Source organism: Phyllostomus hastatus, unplaced genomic scaffold (genome assembly GCF_019186645.2).
Source record: "Phyllostomus hastatus isolate PE091 unplaced genomic scaffold, TTU_PhHast_1.1 phas_scaffold_501, whole genome shotgun sequence".
Classification (NCBI taxonomy): Eukaryota; Metazoa; Chordata; class Mammalia; order Chiroptera; family Phyllostomidae; genus Phyllostomus; species Phyllostomus hastatus.
The window spans coordinates 31391741-31397740 of record NW_025334033.1 but is presented as its reverse complement, the minus strand read 5'-3'; the positions used below and the strand labels follow the sequence as shown (position 1 = coordinate 31397740).

Genomic DNA, 6000 nt, shown 5'->3' with positions numbered 1-6000 from the left:
GTTCACAATCATGTCTTTCATCAGTTCTGGAAATTCTTAGCCATTATTAGCTTTCCAAATATTGTTTCTCCTTTATTCTCTCTTCTCTTCTCCTGGGATTCTGACTGGGTATTTTTCAGACTTTCTCATTTCATATTCCCTTCTCTTTAACTCCTCATTCAAATGTTTCGTTTCCTTGACTCTCTGCATTCTGGGCAATTTTCTCAAATCTGTCTTTCAGTTCACTAATTCATTGTTCAGCTACATGTAATCTGTTATTTAGCCTATTTTTAAATTTTTTAATCTCAACAAATTGTTAAATTCTACTTGCTTGCTTTTCAGATATATTTGGTCATTTGCAACAGCCTCTTTGCCTTGCCTATGTTTAATAACAGCTTTATTGAGATATAATTCACAAGCAATAATATTTACCCTTTGAAAGTGTACAAGTCATTGGATTTTAGTATAGTCATAGAACTTGTGAAACCAGTACCACTCTCTAATTCTTTTTTTTTTCCTGTGTCTGTCACACATATGCCCACTTTCTGTTTGCTAAGAAAGAGGTGTTTAACTGTGTAACGATTCCTTTCCCACAGAGGAATGCCACAACTGCCACCTTCAGAACATCTGCAGACCAGTGGCTGTGGAAACCACTCTCTAAAACACTCTAAATGTTTCCATCACCCCCTAAAACAACCTTGTACCCATTAGCAGTCTCTACCAATTTCCCATTACATCTATCCTCGAAAACCCGCTAGTCAATTTTCTGTCTTTACGGATTTGTCTGGACATTTCGTATGAATGGAATCATACAACATACAGCCTTTTGTAAATGGCTTCTTTCATTTAGCATAAGGTTCCTCTAAGATTCATCCATGTTGCAGTACCAGTACTTTTTTCTTTCTTATGGTTGAATAGTAGTCCATTGTACAGCTACACCACATTTTGTTTATTTATTTACCAGTTGCAGAGCATTTTGATGGTTCTCACTTTTTTGGATATTATGAATAATGCTGCTGTGAACATTCATGGACAAGTCTTTGTGTAGCCATATATTTTCATTTCTCATGGTTATATACCTAGAACTGGAATTGCTGGGTCACACGGTAACTCTATGTTTAGCACTTTGAGAAACTGCCAGATTGTTTTCCACAGAGCACGTACCATTTACAATCTCACTGACAAGGTAAAATAACCCCAATTTCTCTGCATCCTATCCAACACTTGTTATCATTCATCTTTTTGAAGCCTTGTTTGTGACCCCGTGTTTTATTTCTTTAAACATTTCCTATCTTATATCCTATTTTTATCTTTTATCTTCATATCCTATAACTTCTGTCTGATAATTGCAGTAACTAAAAACATTAGGAATCTAAATGTGTCATTGTTTTGGTCTATTCACAGTGGCTTATTTTCTTCTGTGTTTGATGATATATTTCGGTAAAAATGTAAGGTAGTATTTTTGTTTTGTTCATTGTTGCATCCCCACCAGCTAGAACAGTAACTGATATATAATAGGTGCTCAATAAATGTCTGTTCAGTAAATGAGTCCTGAGCACCTAAGCAGTAGAGAAAACCCCAAAGATGTGCCTTTGTTCCTACTGGGTGCCAACATGCCTACCACTCTGGGATGGTTAGCCTCGATCAGTCAGGATCTCATGAGAAAGTGGAAGCCAAACACTCTATTTACTCCAAACATCAGGTGCCCCTGGGTGCAGCTCTCCTGTGCCCCAGAAGGTTGCTTCTTGCCTTCCCAGAGACTGAGGGCAGGCAATCAAGAGGAAGAGCTAAACAGGGAATGTTTAATATAAGGAATTATTAAGCTATTATAAAGAACTATAAGATATATAAAGAAATATAGGACTGGAAAACAGACTTTGAAGGGGGGCTCCTGCCCCAAAGCTGGGGTTCAGACTTCACTGGAGAAAGTGTGGTTATATCTTACTGGGTGGCAAAGAAGTTTTCAAGGTGGCTTGGAGCAGAGCCTAATGGAACCCCATGTAGCAGAGGATTCTGGGAAATGTAGTTTCTTCTTCTCTATAATGCAAAGAAGACCTCAGAAATAGAGGGTGTAGGGGTGAGCAGTGACAATACCTAATGGCTTGGCCCACAGGCAAGCTTCCCAGTGGCAGGTGAAATGAGCATGGGCCTCGGGGCCATCCAACCTTACCTTTCCTTCCCAGTCGGGGCTTCCTACTCCAGTCTCGGGTCCATGATTTTTTGTTTGACTTTAGTGGTGAGAGACCTTGGAGATTTCCCCTACTTCCTGCAACCCAACAATACATTAAAAATGTTTTTTCCCAGGATCCAGTTGTTTTATATGGAGGGGACCCTTCAGAGATTCTAGTCCATCATGCTGTCGAAAGCAGAAGATCCAGGCTACTTTTGAAAAGATCGATTCCAACATGAACACTCCTCTAAAATCAGCGGAATAACGGTAACGCTACTGCTCGCAACAGAAAAAGACCTAAGAAATAACTGATTCAACCTTTTCACTGTATCACAGGGGTCTTTGAAGGTCTGATGAAAGCTAGGCGTTCCCTACAAATAGTATCCTTAGAACATGTCGCATACAATTTCAGGAGGATCAAGGGTCCCTGCTGCCCATTTGCGGACCCTGTCCCTGGAGAGTCAGAACCTGATCAAAGAGAAATAAGGTCACACACAAAATCTCAGTCCAGCTTTTATACAGAGGCCAAAGCCATCAGAATTTTTGTCCAATGCTTTTCTCTGAACATAAATGGTCATTTCTGATTAAATGTTCACCACTCACCACTTCTAGCATCTTAGTTTTGTATTATATTAAAAACACAAGTGTTCCATTTGCATGAAATATTTTGCAGTGAAATTAAGGCTCCTTGTCTGCAATGCCGTCATGCCTGTTTCATAAAGATCAAGCAGAGTTTTACAAGTACATTATTATAAGGGTTTACGTTTGTAACAACTTTGCTTACATGAGATTTTCATGACTTTGTGTATGTCAAGACCTTAATCAGGAACAAAGTCCTAACTCAATGTTCTTATGGGGAAAACAGTGTTATGCAATGGCCAGTGTATTCAACTGTTTTCAGGAATGCCCTGAGTGAAAAACTGGATTGTCTTGTTTCATGCAAGTTCATCTTGGCCCCTCAGCTCCCCGCCACATTCCGCAGGGAAAGGCTGGCATAGCAGAAAGAACTGGCAGTCCACTCTGGCTTCTGCCTGGTAGCCTTGGGCAGGTTGGTTTCCATCTCCAAGTTTCTGTGTCATCACCTACCAAGGAGCAATGACGATAGCCACCTACTGGTCGGGAAGGACCGTACGGTTACAAGAAACGTTGGGGTTGTGGTGCAGCTCACCAAATGCTTACTGACGGACTGGGCAACAGAGAACTGGCTCTGGTTTGCTGTCTAGCTAGGGAAAGGGACCCAGCTTTGTCTGCTGGGTCTGCTTATAATTATGGCTTGCCCATTGTTCGATGGGAGGTCCTGTAGCCAAACAAATAAATAGTTAATTTAAAGTCAACCAAGTAGGGCTTTTTGCTTTGTGTGGAAACTTAATTCCCAGGCAATCCATACATTATGTATAGACCGCCTTGACCTGAGCCCAGTGCAAGAAGCTCAAGGAAGCACAGGGGAAGATCGGCGGTGAGGTGGGGGTGAACGACCCGGTTCAGAGCTTCCCTCTCACATTGCAGGGATAAGGAAACACCAGGGCCATCGGAATCGGCAGGGTGGTATCGATGTGCTCATTTCTGCTGTAGTCCACCATCTTTCTCTACTCCTACTACGATGCGGAGCATCAGAAGTTTTCAAGATTAAAGATCACTTGAGCCCTGGCCAGGTGGTTCAGGTGGTTGGAGCATCTTCCTGTACACCAAAAAGGTTGCAGGTTTGATTCCTGGTCAAGGCATATACAGGAGGCAACTGATCAATATTTCTTTCTCACATGGGTGTTTCTCTCTCTCCCTTCCTGTCTCTAAGCATATCATCCTCCAGTGAGGATTAAAAAAAAAAATCACTTGAAATGGTTCAGCTACTTTGGAAGACAGTCTGCAGTTTCTTACAAAGTCATGTGTATACTTACCATGACCTAGCAGTCCCATTTACCTAAGACGGTGATTTTCAACCGGTGTGCCCCAAGACTTTTTAAAACATGCTGCACCTGCTCTGGCTGGTGTGGCTCAGTGGATTGAGTGCCAGCCTGCAGACCGAAGGGTTGCCGATTCGATTCCTGGGCAGGGCACATGCCTGGGTTGCAAACCAGGCCCCCAGCTGGGCATGTGCGAGAGGCAACCAACCGATGTGTCTCTTGCACATCAAGGTTTCTCTCCCTCCCCTTCTCACTCCCTCCCCCTCTCTTTAAAAATAAATAAAATCTTTTTTAAATAAATAAATAATAAAACATTCAATACCTATTTCATCCAGGGCACTGACCTCTTTTCCTTTAGATTATCAAATAAAAAATGACAACAACCAACATAACAATAGCCATCTAGTGTGAATGAATCAAAATGATACCTACTTTTTGTCAGATTGGCAAAAAATGTACTTTTTGGTGTGCCGCAGAACTTCAGTATTAGTTTATGCGTGCCACGGGATGAAAAAGGTTGAACATTGCTGACCTAAGAGGCACATATCACTGCAGAGAACTGAAACGCAGGTCCGCACCACAGACCCACACGTGGGCATTCCCAGCAGCTTTCTCATAGCCACCCAGACTCGAACGCCCTTCCCCTGGGGCAGCGTTGACGAACGGGGTGCATCCAGGCCACAGAATTCTACCAGTGATAAAAAAACTGAACTTTTGGTATGTCCAACCCAACCAACACATTTCAAAAGCACAATCTGAAGTGAAGGTACTCAGACAGAAGAACTAGGTGACTCCATTAGTGGGAAATGTAGAGAAGACAAAAGGGTAACGACACAGAGCAACAGGTCAGTGGTTGTCAGGGCATGGGGGCGGCAGAAGAGACCGCAAAGGGCACAAGGAAACTTTCTGTGGTGACGGAATTCTTCTGTGTCAGACTGCCATGGTGGCTACATGAGAACGTACCTTTGTCAAAACTCATTGAATTATACTTTAAATTTAATAATGTTTATTATATGCAAATTATATTTTAATAAAGCTGAGTTTTACAAAAATGGTGTGGCTTGAAGCATGCACGCTTCTCAATAAAACCCGAGACTAGTGAAGTTTCCTTAAGTTTAACCTCAGACTCATTTTTCAGGCAGGTCAGTGGGTCTCAAAAGAATTCTGAGCCTCTGGGGGAAAGTTTGATTAGGGTTCTAACACCAGAACTTACATGCTGTTTTCTGCTTGGGGACCTACAGGTTCCAAGGCCAGAAAGGAATTCAGGATCACTCCTATGATGTGGAACAGGATATTGAACCACCTGGCAGGGGTAAAGGGAACCCAGGTGACTCCCATCCCTCAGATGACCCCACATTGGTGTTGAACTTCAAGTCTTAGCGCCTCCTCTGGATTAAGCATCGTCTTCCCAGAGCTTTCCAGTGGGAAACACGTTTCTTGCCACGAGGACAATGATCAGGAGTTGACAAACTCCTACTGCCTTCTCAGAGCCTCCAATTTCCTCGGAAGGGGGCTGTTGTGATCATTCCCATTTTACAGGTAAAGAAACCAAGACTCATGCCCTGGCTGGTGTGGCTCAGCAGACTAAGTGCTGGCCTGTGAACCAAAGAGTCACCAGTTCGATTCCCAGTCAGGACACATGCCCGGGTTGCAGGCCGGGTCCCGAGTTATGGGCGTGCAAGGGGTGCCCATGCATTGACGTTTCTCTCTCTCTCTCTCCCTCCCCCACTCTCTAAAAATAAATAAATAAAATCTTAAAAAAAAAAAAGAAAGAAACCAAGACTCAGGGCTGGGGTGGCTTTTCCAGGATTACAGGGATTACACAGCCCTGAATCAGCCTGGACAGGGCCAGACCCGGCCTAACGCTTCCCTCCTCAAAGCCCTCGCTTTAGGCAACGCAACTGCCCTCTCTGGTGAACGGCTCCCCTGCAGGGTTAGGCCTAATACGAC

General features: G+C 43.2%; 1 non-coding gene across 1 annotated transcript; it reads right to left on the bottom strand.

The window, feature by feature from the left end:
* Positions 1-496: 496 nt before the first annotated feature.
* On the bottom strand, positions 497-628 carry LOC123809037. Its single transcript, XR_006783913.1, has one exon. It is a non-coding gene; the product is annotated as a small nucleolar RNA SNORA41 (small nucleolar RNA).
* Between the last annotated feature and the right edge of the window lie 5372 nt (positions 629-6000).